Source organism: Leopardus geoffroyi, chromosome B1 (assembly GCF_018350155.1).
Source record: "Leopardus geoffroyi isolate Oge1 chromosome B1, O.geoffroyi_Oge1_pat1.0, whole genome shotgun sequence".
NCBI classification, from domain to species: domain Eukaryota; kingdom Metazoa; phylum Chordata; class Mammalia; order Carnivora; family Felidae; genus Leopardus; species Leopardus geoffroyi.
In genome coordinates, this window is record NC_059327.1 from 18,545,522 (window position 1) to 18,560,042 (window position 14,521).

Here is a 14,521-nt window from a genome sequence, read left to right on the forward strand (position 1 = left end):
TGGTAAAACCTTTTTACCGTAATGATTATTTTTTCTTAGGGGTAGGGTAGTCCCCTCGTTTATGGTTCAGCTTTCTTTGCTTTTAATCTCCAGCCGCCAAGCCCGGGTCTCACGCCGAGGCTCCCCCTCCTGACGCCGCCAAGCCTGCTCTGAAGCCGAGGCTCCTCCTCCTGACGCAGCGTCATGACGTCCACAGTAGCCAGAAGCTGCGCATTGCAGCGCTTGCGTCATTTACTGCGTAATCTCTTCATGCAAGCATTTTACCATGGCCCGTTAATATGAGAAGGTGAGTACAGTATTATATGTTGAGCGAGAGAAGCCACATTCATAAAACTTTTATGTGTATATTGTTATAATTCTATTTTATCGTTATCTATTGTTAATGTCTTCCTGTGCCTCATTTATAAATTAAACTTTATCATAGGGGTGTATGTATAGGGAAAAAAAGAATATATAGAGGGCTCAGTGCTATCTGGGGTTTCAGGCATCCAGTGGGGGCCGGGGAAAGTATCCTGGATAGAAAAACGGGGGCTACCGTATTCATATGAATGGGGTGATCGATACATTTCGATCATGCCACTTTTCTCTTCTAGCACCTTCATTGGTTATCACCGTCTGTCAATTTTATGAAGCCCTTGTTCGTGCACACTTGGGTCTCCATGACACAGTTCCCAGTGACCATTTTTGCGGTATGCTTTGCCCCACGTCACGAGCGTGCTATAAAGGCATTACACACGTTGTGTCTTTCCACGATATTAGCTTATTCACTCATAAAGCAGGGTTCACACACTTGTAACAGGCTTGGGATTCCGAACTCCTTTCACTTGGCTTCCTACGCATACACAAGACATACAATACAAAGCCACATAATAAACAAAGTACAAGTGTAAGAAGTGAACAAACCAAAGGGAAAATCAGTCGGTGAGCACACAGCTGAAATGAGGACTCCGTCTGCTCTGCATCAGCTGTCAGCACTTAACTGCTGATTATGTTCCGTGGTCAGCCCCGCAGGGCGTTCAGTGGCAGTTGGCCTTTCGTACGTGGTCAGATGTGGAAGAGTCAGCATCTGGAAAATCAGAGAGCTTGCTGCAGAAATCCTGCCTTCTTGAAGGAGTTTAATCAGTCGTTAGCCATTTCAGGCCTCTTCTGGTTCTAGTGATTAACAGTTCTTGGTTCTTCCACGTTCTCTTGGCCTTGTTAATTAGCAGTTCTTGGTACTGTCAGCGTGTTCTGATTTTAGCAGTGTCTGTTTCTCAGCTCATCGCCCTTGGCTGCTGTCCTGAATCTTTATGTCACTGCTTGATGTAAGTGACCCCATCATACTCTCTACACTCAATTATTTTAATATTTATCCAAAATTGGTTATTGGCTCTTCCCCAGTAACTCTGTGTATCTGCATGTGTCTTTGCTCCTAATTTCTCTCTGGAGTGACTTCCCCAACCTCTCAGTATCTCTGTCTCCTTTACTAATCATTTCTTCAATCTCAAATACATCCTTTTTCTAAAGAATACCTTGATCCACTTTATGTCAGTATGCTTTCCTCAATACTCCGTAGACCTCTTTTAGACCTCTCCTGAGGTTTATCCTATGCTATTTATATGATACTTCTTGTGATAGTTTATCTGCAACTCATACAATAAAGTTCCTTGTGCATAATTTTTATTTCTTGCTTACTTTAATCTGTGTCCTCATTACCATATTGAGCATACATAGCCTGTGCTCAATCAGTACATTTTTTGAGATAATGTAACAATGACACTTAAGTTGCTATCATGCCTTCAATTTAAAAATCTGTGATCGCTCCATAAAAGAATGCTTTGGGGAAAAGAAAAGACATGCATGAATTTGCATGTGATTAATCACATGTCACTCTTTGCTTTCAACTTTCCTTCTAGGTGGGAATAAAAAACGTGCAGTGTAGAAGTTTAAGGACTCCACAGAGCTGCCCAAGGACACGGGGAAAGTGATTAAAGAGGAAGCTTCTAGGGATAGAGTGGACCCAGGGAAGGAGGAGTTACTGCTGATGGCTAAGCTTGTGAGAACAGATTGGTGAATAGGAGAAGAAGGTATGTTGTAGGGAGAAAGAGAAGGACAGAACTAAGAATATATCTCTAGGCCACAACCCATGCACAAAATAGAGGGAGGAAAGAAAATGATACTCATATATTAAAGATACAGTGTAGAAATACAGTGTGTGAACTTAATAAGAGAATGTAATTAGCTTTCCTGATAAAGGAGCTTGAAGTTGAACACTGTGCTATGATGTGCCTGTGGTGGAAATGATTTAGATTTCTTAAATGTATGACACAGCTATGCAGGTGTGAGCAGTGAAGCAGATTGCTGTGCAAAATTCTGTCCAAGTAGGCTAGTTGTCAGATTTTATATATGCCTATAATGGTTTCCCATTTCCTCACCTGTGGGAGAGCTAATCAATAAATAAATTGGTTCAAGAAACTAACACTATTTATACACCATATCTTGGGAAATCACCCAAGGCAGCGAATTGGAAGGAACTTCTGTAGATATGAAACAGGCCACTCAGAAATCAGGATGACTAGCGATACCACTGTCGGAGAGCCGTTTCTTGTGCCAGAAGAGGGCCGCGATCTTAGGGAATTCTTACAAGCGGAACTGCCAAGAATAGAACTCAGCCTTTTCAAAGGTGTTCTTTTTTGGAGAACTTCAAGGTCATCAGTGGAGAGAGCAATCCAGAGAAATTCTTTGCTTTAGAGATGAATTCTTACTACCCTCACTCCCTGATGCTCCCTTTTATTTTGGGCAAGTGAGAGTTTCCACTTGCTATGGGCTCTACCTGGTCACTCCATATTTATTTTAAGAGTGGATTAGATAATGTATGATCATGTACTTTGTAAATTAAATTTAAAAAAGCAAGTTTTTTTAAAAAATCAATTTCCAAACTAATGAAACCAAGAGTATTTTCACTGAGTATCATGAATCAATGTTTGACTTTTTTGTTTTGAGAAATCGTTTGGACAATTGGGATAATTTTCTTTATCGATAAAACATTCATTTAGAATTGACCTCCTCGTTTCCACTTACCCATTTTCTCTTTTCAATTCTGTACCCTGTTTTCATCCTGCTGTGGGTGGAAATCACTAATGAATCATTTTCCTCTGTGGCCCCATGTCTAGCTTTTTCTCCAACTACTTTATCTTACAAAGAGATCTATATTTAATGTGTATTTTATCTCAAATAATTAGCTCTCTTCTCTAAGAAACAAAACTGAACCAAACAATATTGGGCACCGGAAAGGAGGAGTAAGGAGTAACTGCTGAGGGAAAAGATGGTAAGTTATTGACCTCACTGGATGCCGTTTTCTTTCTATATAATCATTTGATAATTCCTCTCAACTCCTGCCCTAAAGCCCACCTCCATCCCTGGAGGTGGGATTGAATCAGAGTGCTCTAGACAAACAGACCAACAGAATCTGTATCTATGTATCCACATTCATATCTCTGTGTATCTATATAGCTGTATCTATTTGATGAGGAAGACTGAGATTTTTTATAAGGAATTGGCTCACATGATTATAGAGGCTGACTAAATCTTATGAAATGCCACCTGCAAGCTGGAGACCAGGAAAGCCAATGGTGTAGTTCAATCTGTCCCTGAAGGCTTGGGAACCAGAGTAGTTGCTAATAAAATTCCCAGTCTGAGGTTCGGAGAGGACCAGCGTTGCAGCTCAGCAGTCAGGCATGGAGAGAAAAAACCTCACTTGCTCTGCCTTTTCTTTCTATGCAGGCTTGCTCAGACTGGATGATGCCCACCCATCTGTTTTACTCAGTCTACTGATTTAAATGCTAATCTCATCAAGGAACTCCCTCACAGAAATAATGAAATAATGTTTAGCCCAATATCTGGGCATCCTGTGATCCAGTCAGGTTGACACTTAAAATCAACCATCTCAGAGATGCTCCAGGGTGAAGCAAACTTAGCTACACAGTGTCCACTCCATTGACAAGAACTCTGTTGCCGGCAGTCCAGCTTGCTTCTTCTCTATCCTCCCACATTCAGTGTTTTACTGTCAAGACTCAGTCATTAGTTACAGCTTCAAAGAAGCCCTGAGACTCTCAAGGATGCCAGTGAAGCTCGCTAGTGCTGTCTTCTTGTAAGCGTATGAAGAGTGCCCATGACTTTTCATAGCTTAACACCAATGCCTGGAGTGACATTCACGTCTCCTAGTGCAGGTAACCCCAGTCACCATGGGGACAGGTATTTTACTTGAATTTGTGGGGAGCAGGAATGGTGATGGAAAAATACCACAGTGCTTTTACTCCTGTGAATTCCATTCAAGGAATTCTCTCTTTAAATGCATCTTCCTTTAGTTTTATTTTCTAGCCCTCTCTTATGTGGCCTAGAGGTAGATGATTAAGATCGATAGAGACTTTTGGGCTACCTGTTCCTTCTTTGAAGATGTAATCACTCATCATCCATGTAGTTAGTTATCAACTGAGAGGACCTTGGTGAAACTTGGAGACAAAAGGAAAAAAAGTCCCATTTGATAATTCTTCTACGTATGCTTCCATGGCATTCTAATCTCATTGTTCATAGCAATTATCACAGTAGTAATTTTACATTTATTTTGACAGTTGTTTGACTAGTATCTATGTTCTCCACTATTCTGGAACTCCATGTGGGCAAAACCTGTCTTATTATTCTATCTCGAAGGTCTTACACAATGTCTTCCATGCAGCATATTTGAATTAATGATTAGATGAACTGATGACCAGTCAGGGGTCTGGATATATTTATTTTTTCCAGTTACTGTTCTTTCTTTTCTTTCATTGAAGAAATTCTTTTAAGTAAGGGCTGTCTTCTTATGAACTAAAATGCAAACATCCTATAGTCTGTCAAATTTTATTGTAATATTAAAAGCTCTTCTAGTGGTCACTTTTGAGTAATAAGTGAAATATACATTTATTCACTCTGTAAAATTAATAACCAATTACTACTCAGGCACTGGGACTTTGGAGATGAAAAAAACAGCAGATTTCCTCTAAATATTTACAGTAGCATAGATGTAATAGACAAGTAGTTACAGTAAAATGTGGTCTATTCAGTAATGTATGTGTAAGTAACATTTTTTTAAATAAGTATAATGTTCTAGGTCCTTTACTCACATGTAATATATATATATGTATATATATATATATATATTTTATTTTTTACAACTGCTTTCTGAGTTATGTTTCATTATTCCATTTTTTTCCAATGAGAAAGCTGAGGTTCAGTGAATTTAAACCTTTTGAAAATTTAATACATTGTTTGGGTTTATGTTTATTTGGTTTCAAAGCAGGCACTCTTTTCTTTGTGGCACATGACAAAGAACCACATCTTTAAGTCTCTGTGAGGGGAGCACTCCTAAACTCATGAAGGCTCATAAGTGAGAAACATAATAAACTGTATTACTATTTATTGAGTACCTATGTTGTGCTAAGCATTATGCTGGCATTTCTTTTTAGCCTAAAAATAACTCCAAGATATTGGTATTATTCCTATTTCCTATAATGGGACATTGAGTCTCATCAAGTTTAAGTCGCTTGCCCAAGTCATATATATAAGAGGTGGAGCTAGGAATTGAAATCAGTTCTAATGATTACAAATCTATGCTTATAACATTTTTTTAAAAATGGTTCTTCTGAGACCTTGTTTTGACATTACTATAGGCCACATGAATATAACCTGGTTATGACAAGCAAACAGTAGTTTAATGGATTTTTAAACCTGCATTTCAACACTAAAGTCTGAAAACTTTTTTTTTTTTCTTCTGGCTTCATATGAACTCCTGAGCTTTTGGTGTCCCTAAAGATAGGTTTTATATCCTTTACATTGTCATGATAATTCTGACAATATTTACCGCTAATCAACTGATGTGGAAAAATCCAACTGCTCCCTGTGGGATATTATGGAACATTGGTTAGTATGAATATTATCAGCAAGGACCTCACAAGCTCCTCATGTTCCTGTTTCTTCAACCAAAATTCATTCATCCATGGACCAATCTGCTCCTAAATTTGTAAACAGCTGTCCAGTAATAAACTCACTAAAATGAATAATATTCTCAAGCAATTGCATGCAGTTTCACAAATGCTCTTATTGTCGTCCTACCCGTCTCACTGCTATTTATGAGCTGTTAAGGCAATGAAAGGGGAGAATGACATTTTTTTTTTTTTTAATAAATGTGAACATGGTGACTTACACTTCAAGGTTCTAATCACCCTTTGAGCTCTTAAGACATCTATTTGTCTTTCTGATTTAGGTTGTGTGTCTCTTGAGCCCTAAGCACATATTCTTTATGCCTGGTACAGTGCCAGATCCATCAGTGTTAAACAAATAATTAATCTTCATAATGATAGCTTGCAGAGGTGGTCCCACAATTATGGAAGGGCACCTTGATATCCTCAGGAAGTCTGCTTTGAAAAACAGATGTGTGTGGCAGATAACAACTGAATATTAAGGCAAATTATTTCACTTCTCAGATCCTCACTTACTGAGTCTAGAAAACAAGGGTGTTGGACTAGCTGCTCAGTTGTTGGATTAGAAATTCATGAAGCTAATCCGCATATAGTCCTTTTTAATCCAAAAATTCTTCTAAGTTTTAGAGAATTACTCTAGTTTTCTGGGTTCCTTTCACTTTCCATTCAAATGTGTGCTGTAGGCTGGAATCTGACTAGATCCCAGTGTGTAATATTTGATGTATTTTTATCTTTCATCTCAGCTTCGTGGATTAAATATTGAAGAACAAATATACTTTCTTATAAAATAGTAGCAATGGCCTTGTATACAAGGCTGCAAGAGTCCCACACTGTTTGGCACCTATTTCCTAATAGTATACATAGCAACATAACACCATTTATGTATTCAGGAGGCTATGGCAGAAGGACAAGGGACTTGGGATTCAAGTCTGACCACCATCACAAGGTACACACAGTGCACCTATTTAACAAGCCTGTTAAAGTGTATGCAGAAATACACTGTTTAATGAGCTGGGGGAAATACCTAAGTTTAGTTATCTTACCAACATAATAAGGAGACTGGTAGTGATTTCTAGGACTTTATGAGAATTAATGTATATAAACTGCCTGACATAGAGGAAGTGCTCAGTAAAGGGTGATTTCCTTTTCTCCCCCTTCTATTTATCCTCTCATCCTGGCTTCATTCAGCAGTCCTTTTTTAGTATGTGCATATTTCCACATTATTTGAAACCTCCCAGAACAAACCTGGTCTGGTGGTGCTGTTGTCAGAAATCTGGAAGTGGTGGCATTAAAGTGGTTATATCTATTAACCCATCTTTACAGAACTATCCTCTGCAATTAGCCTATCAATTCTGCCTGTAGTCCCCTTTGGATGAAGGCATTAAATACTGCTGAAATGCAATCATGATGGGTAACCAGTGAGTCTAAAGAGGTGGGGATATTCTTTGTCTTTGGAGAAGTATCCATTTGGGGGGGAAATGTTTTCAAACTTCATACTTGACTTGGGGTCTCTGATGTCATTGTGGTGAGCAGTACTGTCAGCATGGGCCATCATTGTTGAAAATGCCCTTCCTTGGTTAGTTGTGTTAGAAAGTTGGGGGAAAGAAGAGCAACATTATAGGAAGCCATAATCAAACCAGTTTATATGTGTTTTCAAAATTTCCTTATGAGGGAGCAGTATGATACAAAGCAGTGAGAATTCAAGTCCATTCAACCCATACCTAAGTGTGCCTACTGTGTCTGAGACACAAGAATTGGTGCCAACACTAATTCTGTCAGAATATCACAGAGGGAAGTGGGGGCAGGATTAAGATAAATTCTGGGGCACAGGGTAGAAAGCATAGGAACTGCCTTGTAATTCAGAACCTACCCAGCCAGGGCCAGCAAACATAAGGACAGAATTTTAGGAAGTAGGTAGAGTCTGAGAATGAGAAGCTTATACATAAAGAGTAAAAGTGAGCGGAATATAAACATTGTTAATTCATAATATTCAGTCGAGCCTTGATAAAGATTTATGGCAAGCATCATCCTTTTTTTTAAAGTAGAAAGATCACAGGATCAGAAGTATAGAAATCTCTGATGAATCTTAACTCGCTGCCTGCAAGAAAGGTGGACTTAACGCACATCTCTCAACCTGTCTGAGCATTAGTTTTTTTAGTTGTGAAATAGAATCAATAATTCTTGTTCCGTTTCACAAAGTGGATAGTCGTGAGAATAGAAAAAGGTAAAAAGTAAATTAAAATGTTTTGAAAGTGATGTACTATTTAAATTCCATCCATTATTGTAGACATTTTTAAGGTTAACATCAGAGATCTCTCTGAACTCTAAAGTTATGATGTTTTTCCTTCTTGCCTTCAGACACAGAATAAATTATGAAGGATTATTTTAGCTTTGCTTTTCATGTAGGTATTTATTCACACATGTTTAAGTGTATTAAAGCAAAGGAAGGGTAAGATGCTGGTGATAACTTAGATATTTTCTATATCACTGATTGCTAGATGATTGTTGGTGATACTTTTTTAATAAAAATTATTGCCTGAATACTCTATGAGAGAGATTCGCAGAGAATGTCTTTGCTTTTTTGTCAGTGAAGCATGTATCCTTTTTGAATTGGCCTTACTCAATATTTTTCTCATTCAACAGAAATAAAAAAGACCCTCAAATATGATATTTATTGAGTACTCATTGTGAAAACTGGATTGACTTAGGTACTGTGAAGGTAGACCAAAAAAGGAATGTTATAAATAAAGAGGATGTTTATGAGTTTTCTAGTGTTTCAATTATTAAGTGTTCCAATTAAATACATTATAATTCTAAAGAAGACATTTACTGTGTTCCATGGATGCGATCTTAGGTTCTTGAAGAAGTTTCCCTACGTAAAGGTAGCTGCCATTCTAATTATGTTAAGAAGTCCTTCAGATAGCTTTTGCCAATAAACAAGGTGAGGAATCAAAGACTCTGCTATTTTAGTAGAGGCAGCATGTCAGGGTTGCCGACGCATCCTTCTTACTAGTGGAGTAAGAGGAGAATATACCACTGCATACGCAGGGATCAGTGTTCTCACTTTTCTGTTTTCTTGTCAGTAATAGAATGCTGTGTTACATCCTTCCTTTTCTTCCTTTGTCTATACCAGAAAGGAGAAAGTAACTTAAGGAAATGTTTAACAGAGTGGTCAGAAGGAAAATGGAAAAGATCTATGTCAACTTGAGTTTACTTGAATACTGATGAGATGTGGTAGGGTATATGCAGTGGGAGAAGGGAGTAGAGACGGTAAGAAGGAACTCTGAGGATACCAGTAGCACAGAGGACATAGAGAAAGAAAGGACTCAAATAAGATGGAAAGGCTATGGACCAAAATGGTGAAGACCAAAATTGGACCTTTTTTTTTTTTTTTTTTTTTTGCAGTTCAGCACTCATTGGTGTCTGGAGTCAAATAATTTTATTCTTTTCCTGCTATTGGTTCAGGTGCTTGATTCTATTTTCTCTGAAAGGAATTAAAGTGATATGACTCTTATTTATAGATAAGTCTCTATTGGTAACATTTGCATAAGCCAAATTTGTGAAGTATTTAGTATGTGTTTTAGGGAACTGGTCTGCTGTAGGTAATCCTGTATGTACTTCCAAGGAATCTCGGTTTTCACACGCTCTGTCACCCCTGTCTTTCATAGAATCTATTCTAAACAAATGGTCTATGATAGTCACTTGCTTTGAAATAAACATGACTGGTAGGTTCCTTTATTTTCTGGGAAGGCAGGAGACAGATGAATACATATCTTGTTAGAATTCCATGTATCAATATTGTAAGTAAAGTAAGTGTTATATCTGATAAGGGACTATCTGATTAAGAGGCAAAATTGGGTAGTAGTCAGGGACATCAATTTTGAATTTGCATTTTATCAATTTGATTTCCTTGAGCTTGTTTTTAGAGGATTGAAAATGGAAGTAATAATAATTATTACCTCATGGATATATTTTAAGAATTTCATAAAAGAATTTTTAACAGAAGAAATAATTAAATATTATTATAATTCAGCTCATTTTGGCTGTGGGGCACTAACCTATAACTGGGATATTCATAGATCCTCAGTTTCTGAGCCAATTTGGACTAAGTTGCAGACTTACAGATGTAGAATATGGAATTATTGTGAGACTGATGTCCATTATGTCTGAAGGAAGCTCACTGAATACAGTAGTTCCTAATGTGCACCCTAATTTTCCTTTTAGAGCATAGATTGGCAAGAGTTGTATCTCTGAATCCTGCCACTTATTTTTCTTTTCCTATGGGGTTTCCTGTAAAGGAGGGAGTTGTACATGCAAAGAGTAATACTCAATGAGATACCAAGTACCAAATTATTTCTTGCTGAACAAATACTCGGTAGACCCTTCGGGAAGCTTTCTGATTAAGGCTGCATTTGAGAATCTGGCTTTGGCCAAATGAGGACTCTTATTTCATTTTCCCTCTGCTTAAAGCTAAACTGCTAGGCAGAGGAGGTCCATTCCAGCCTGACCTGCCATCCCAGCCTTAGGTAGAGAAGCTGGAATACAATAGAGGAGCACCAGCACTTCCAGGTTGGTCTTTAAAAAGCAGCCCCCTACTTGACAGCTTACCCTTGAGAAGTCAGAGTCAGAGAGTTATCAGTTATGATAACCATAGAGACTCCCAAAATAGGAAGGGAGCAGGTGAACCCGTGGTCTTCTTTAACCAGCAGTTATATCATCTGTTGCCAAAAGTGGTCCAGTGACAGACCAAATTGAAAATAAATTATTTCTATGGGCAGAAAATATTGGATCTATGAATCCATGGGTTGTACGTATGGAAGGACAGAAAGAACAGCAGAAACATGGTGGCAGAAATTGCTTCCTTTATAAAAACAGTATATTATAGTATTTGAGATATTCTAGCCATCTCAAAATCTGAGTGGATTATTCAAAAGGACTGACTTTAGCTCTATGCTACAATTATTTTAGATAGTCCTATGACTTTGGATTTCATTGTTCAGACAGAAATTTCTCAGAGATGTTACTAAATCACAAAAATATGTGCATACATACATATATACATACATAATTTCTTTAAAAAATAGATCTGAACAAAATAAAGGAAATGATGAATAGAAACCACATATGTGAAGAGCTATCAATAATGGAGAATGCATAACAATACATTTCTTTATGCTAAATGGCAAGAAGGCACAACTGGAAAAATCAGTAGCAATGTAATATAAACAGATGCCACAATTTATAGCTATTGAGAGATTCTCATTAGATAGTGATTTTATGTAATGCATTGGTGTTTACAAAAATATAATAACATTCTGGTGTATATTACACATTTCAAATTATAGCATTAATTAGAATTTGTAGTACTCTGTAATTTTAAAGTGATTAACATAATCTTTTATTTGCATCTTTTAGCTTATCAAAATATCATTTTATCAATTTCCTTAGAGAAATGTCTATGCAACTAGCACTTTGGTGTTGATTTTGAACCTTTATAAGGTTATATACTAATTTTCAAAGGGACAAGTATTTCCACTGTATAGAAAGGTGTTGAGAAAAAAAAAATCTGCTATGGACACAATTTTAATTTCCAAATGCTGAGATGCCCAGACCACAGTCCTAGCTAGTGTGAAGAAAAACCACATCATACGGGGAATTAGCACTAACAAAGGAACAAGGATTCTGAAGGCCATTCCCAAGGCAAGAGCAGTATTGTTGAGGGGTAATCTCAAAGGATGGCTGATTTCAAAGAGCAGTTTTTTCTGCTTCAGGTACAGGATAGAGCACAGAGCAAGATTGATTGTCATGTTTTAAGTGTAATCAGGGTGAGAGGAAAAGTGAAAGGCTTTTTTAAGACTTGAAGAAGAGACCTAAAGACAAAATCAATGGAGATTAGAGTTTTTGTTTCATAGCGATACCTGCTTTTGTTTATACACATTCCTGTTTAATACAAATGACATGGTTATTTAGTGACATGAAAGTGGCTAATTTTTCTGTTAGTAGAATATACTGCAAAGTGTGCAAATATGAAAATATCCACTGCTTGACTCTTAATTCATTCTGCTAACGTCAGGTTTTGTTTTTGTTTTTATTTTACTATTGATGTGAGCAACTAGCATCTAGACATCTAGGTAGGTCAGCTCGGTTGAACCATTATTGCAATTAATTCAATCAGATGTTCATTGAATACCCTTCACAATTGGAAACTGATCTATATGTTAATGACACAGCATTGAGTCAATAGATACAGGCCATGTCCTCCTGATGCTTATTCAGTAGCAGATACGACAAAAAAAATGAAGTAGTTCAGTAAAGAGTGATAAGCATTCAAACTTTAAATTATAAAATAAATAAGAGACAAAAAGTACCACATAGGGAGTATAGTCAATAATATTGTTATAACATTGATGGTGACTGTACTTACCGTGGTGAGTGTTGCGTAACGTATAAAATTGTCGAATCATTGTGTGTACACTTGAAAATAATATATCCTTGTGTATTAATTATATGTTAATAATAAATAAAATTAAAAAATCAGAAAGCATTCACATGCTTTTGGATCATACACAGTGAGGTTTCTTCTTTTTTTTTTTTTTTGGTTTATTATTCATTTTTTTTTTATTTTTTTTTTTTATTTTTTTTTTTTTTAATATATGAAATTTATTGTCAAATTGGTTTCCGTACAACACCCAGTGCTCATCCCAAAAGGTGCCCTCCTCAATACCCATTACCCACCCTCTCCTCCCTCCCACCCCCCATCAACCCTCAGTTTGTTCTCAGTTTTTAACAGTCTCTTATGCTTTGGCTCTCTCCCACTCTAACCTCTTTTTTTTTTTTTTTTTTCTTTTTTCCTCCCCCTCCCCCATGGGTTCCTGTTAAGTTTCTCAGGCTCCACATAAGAGTGAAACCATTTGGTATCTGTCTTTCTCTGTATGGCTTATTTCACTTAGCATCACACTCTCCAGTTCCATCCACGTTGCTATAAAAGGCCATATTTCATTTTTTCTCATTGCCACGTAGTATTCCATTGTGTATATAAACCACAATTTCTTTATCCATTCATCAGTTGATGGACATTTAGGCTCTTTCCATAATTTGGCTATTGTTGAGAGTGCTGCTATGAACATTGGGGTACAAGTGCCCCTATGCATCAGTACTCCTGTATCCCTTGGATAAATTCCTAGCAGTGCTATTGCTGGGTCATAGGGTAGGTCTATTTTTAATTTTCTGAGGAACCTCCACACTGCTTTCCAGAGCGGCTGCACCAATTTGCATTCCCACCAACAGTGCAAGAGGGTTCCCGTTTCTCCACATCCTCTCCAGCATCTATAGTCTCCTGATTTGTTCATTTTGGCCACTCTGACTGGCGTGAGGTGATACCTGAGTGTGGTTTTGATTTGTATTTCCCTGATAAGGAGCGATGCTGAACATCTTTTCATGTGCCTGTTGGCCATCCGGATGTCTTCTTTAGAGAAGTGTCTATTCATGTTTTCTGCCCATTTCTTCACTGGGTTATTTGTTTTTTGGGTGTGGAGTTTGGTGAGCTCTTTATAGATTTTGGATACTAACCCTTTGTCTGATATGTCATTTGCAAATATCTTTTCCCATTCCGTTGGTTGCCTTTTAGTTTTGTTGGTTGTTTCCTTTGCTGTGCAGAAGCTTTTTATCTTCATAAGGTCCCAGTAATTCACTTTTGCTTTTAATTCCCTTGCCTTTGGGGATGTGTCGAGTAAGAGATTGCTACGGCTGAGGTCAGAGAGGTCTTTTCCTACTTTCTCCTCTAAGGTTTTGATGGTTTCCTGTCTCACATTCAGGTCCTTTATCCATTTTGAGTTTATTTTTGTGAATGGTGTGAGAAAGTGGTCTAGTTTCAACCTTCTGCATGTTGCTGTCCAGTTCTCCCAGCACCATTTGTTAAAGAGGCTGTCTTTTTTCCATTGGATGTTCTTTCCTGCTTTGGCGACGATGAGTTGGCCATACGTTTGTGGGTCTAGTTCTGGGGTTTCTATTCTATTCCATTGGTCTATGTGTCTGTTTTTGTGCCAATACCATGCTGTCTTGATGATGACAGCTTTGTAGTAGAGGCTAAAGTCTGGGATTGTGATGCCTCCTGCTTTGGTCTTCTTCTTCAAAATTCCTTTGGCTATTCGGGGCCTTTTGTGGTTCCATATGAATTTTAGGATTGCTTGTTCTAGTTTCGAGAAGAATGCTGGTGCAATTTTGATTGGGATTGCATTGAATGTGTAGATAGCTTTGGGTAGTATTGACATTTTGACAATATTTATTTTTCCAATCCATGAGCAGGGAATGTCTTTCCATTTCTTTAAATCTTCTTCAATTTCCTTCATAAGTTTTCTATAGTTTTCAGCATACAGATCCTTTACATCTTTGGTTAGATTTATTCCTAGGTATTTTATGCTTCTTGGTGCAATTGTGAATGGGATCAGTTTCTTTATTTGTCTTTCTGTTGCTTCATTGTTAGTGTATAAGAATGCAACTGATTTCTGTACATTGATTTTGTATCC

General features: G+C 37.4%; 1 long non-coding RNA gene across 2 annotated transcripts in view; it reads left to right on the plus strand.

Moving 5' to 3' along the window:
• Positions 1-254: 254 nt before the first annotated feature.
• The window catches only part of LOC123585782, a 134,456-nt gene continuing 120,189 nt past the window's right edge, over positions 255-14,521 (plus strand). For both annotated transcript variants that reach the window (XR_006706426.1, XR_006706425.1), the window contains exons 1-2: positions 255-286; positions 3,222-3,307. This is a non-coding gene — a long non-coding RNA (uncharacterized LOC123585782). The remainder of the gene's footprint in view (positions 287-3,221; positions 3,308-14,521) is intronic.